This window comes from Austrofundulus limnaeus, unplaced genomic scaffold (genome assembly GCF_001266775.1).
Source record: "Austrofundulus limnaeus strain Quisiro unplaced genomic scaffold, Austrofundulus_limnaeus-1.0 Scaffold241, whole genome shotgun sequence".
NCBI classification, from domain to species: Eukaryota; Metazoa; Chordata; class Actinopteri; order Cyprinodontiformes; family Rivulidae; genus Austrofundulus; species Austrofundulus limnaeus.
Window position 1 is genome coordinate 348412 of NW_013952643.1, and position 2682 is coordinate 351093.

Here is a 2682-nt window from a genome sequence, read left to right on the forward strand (position 1 = left end):
TACACCCCCCTTGACCGTAAGATGAAATTAAACGGTCACTTACACTCAACAAATGACTAAAATTAAAATACTGCTTTGTTTCTCACTTTTCTATTGTTTGTTTTTATTTAGTTTTGTGGATAAAACAGATTACTCGCCTTGTTTAAAATATGAGACAGCACCTTCGGTCCTGCAGTAGTAGTTTATCTCTCTCACCAGCAGGAGGCGCTCCAAACAAGAAAACACAGATAGAGAGAAAAAAACAGGTTAATACAAGTCCAGATGTTTTTCACAGGCTTCAGCAGAGAAACCAACCCCCCTCTGTCATAACTCACTTTAGACAAGACAAAGGAAAGCTCTCAGCCAGAAAAAAAAAACTTTGCATCACCCTCACAGTGGAATGCAGCTCAACTGGCAAGTCAATACACAAATAAAAACAGAAAAACAACAAAAACTTCCACATTTAACACAGAAACACACCTTTAGGACAGACAACACACACAGTCCTGGACTCCTTGCTTAAACAGAGCTTTTAAAAAAATAACAAACAAAAACTTGACAGTCACCCTTTAATTTCTCTTTTTTTTTTTTCTTTTTTCTTTTTCAGACGAGGCTTCACACCCACACCCTCGTTAACTTCCCAGCCTTTTCGGCGGAATTACGTTAGCCCTCTGGGCCCCCAAAAAGAGCTACAACCGGTTACTTATCTGGGCAAGGTAACAGAAGAAACTGAGCTGAACGACCTCGTGACCGCCCCCTTTAAACTATAACATGAGACAGCCTTCACCACCTAGCATCTTAGCTAACTCCCCGACCTTTTTCCATCGGATTTAAACAGYGCTCAGGCCTCAAAGTCACTGTGACCGTGTAATCCTATTCGGGCAAGCTAACAAAAATGACAAMGCTGAACAGCTCCTCTCAACCTGCTTCCTACCAGTAGCCAACCAGGCAGCTCAGACGTCTCTGTGCTGAACAGTTTCATTAGCCACGGTGTAGCGGTTAACACACTTTACCAGAGATGCGCATCTCAACACTTATACTTCAAAGTACGTACTTTTACACATAACCACCAGAGAACACACACTTTTTTCTCTGTGGCGGGCAACACTGTCAAAAAATAACTAATAAAATAGCTTAGCTTAGCAAGGTCGGACACACAAAGAACAAAACAAAGCAAAGCCAGATCTCCAGTGGTAAAAACTTCACAGGAAGTGAGAGGTAGAGAAAAAATGTGAACCAGATGTCTGTACCACAGCTACCCCCACCACGCTATAAATCAGTTTGGACAAGACAAAGAACTGTCCTGAACCACACCCCTCTTTTAAAACTTTGAACGGCCTTCGTTCAAATTTCCACTAAATCAAGCTTTACACACAAACAAACAACTAACATAACAATAACAGACAACAAACATAAAAAACTTAAGAAAAATAAACTAGATTCCTTTTCTCTATTTTTTTCCTTTCTCTATGTTTTTTCTCCTTCAAAAACTAGCCAGACACATTTAAACTTCTATTTCAAGACTGAGAGACGTCTGTAATCTCACTCTGCACTGCTTTTTTACTCTGTAGMTGCACATCTAATCCTTAAATTTAATATTCTCTACACAAATGTGGCATTGTTTGCCTTCCATATGAACTCTACTTCACCTCAGCATAAAAACTGTTTATCTCTCGTAAAAATTGAATCTGACGGAATTACATGCTTTTACTGATCCCGGAGCAGAAAACACCACAGCTTGACAATTTAAAACATAAAAGGAACAGTTTTATCGTACTTTAAGCTGGTTTACAACACCTCGTGTCATGACAAAGCACATTTTCGCTGCACCCAGAGCATGTGCAGCCCTGCCCCCCTTTCTCTACAGCACGAGCCTTTGTTCTCCACGGAGCCCTAAACTCGACAAAAAACGCTATTTTAACCCCAATAAAAACCCAGATACACCAAAAACAGAAACAGAAACGCTAGCATGAYAAAGAAATTTGATTCTAGACACGAAAACAGATACACGAAGAACAAAACAAAGCCAAATACAGAACGCAGGCGGAGCACAAACGCTGCGGCCTACTGACAAACCTCACTGAACCGCTCCTGAGCCCAAAGGCATTAATCAAATAATACAGAGATATTACGGCCGATAACCTCCGTTAATTCGATATTAACCTTATTAAGGCTTTCCAGATCCCATCCTCGTCGCCATTTTTGTCGTGTCTTGGTTCTGTTCGGTTCTGAGGCTGTCAGCTGCTGGACTCTGCTTGGTCTCTCTTTGTCTGCTCCCTCCTGCTGCTGCCTTTGGGCTGATCTGGGGCTGCTTCGGAGCTGGGCCGGCTGGCTGCTGCTTGTTTCGCTGGAAATCAGTGAGCTCCCTCCTGTAGACTCGTCAGATGTCAATAGAACTCTAGGCTAACAAAACTGAATGACGAAAAAACTATTTCCTCAGCTTTGGACATCGTTTATTTACGAGAGAGAAAGAAAAGCGTCTACACAGCTCAGATGTTTACTCTGACTCCTTGCCCTCCGAGAAGCGTGCGCGTGCCTTCATGCTCGCTTCCGCCTTCATGCGCGCTCCGGTCGGACGCCCACGAGCTGACGCTCGTTCACATTCTCTTTAAAGGGCCAAACATGAAAATTCACCACATAAGTAAGTAAGTAAGTAAGTAAGTAAGTAAGTAAGTAAGTAAGTAAGTAAGTAAGTAAGTAAGT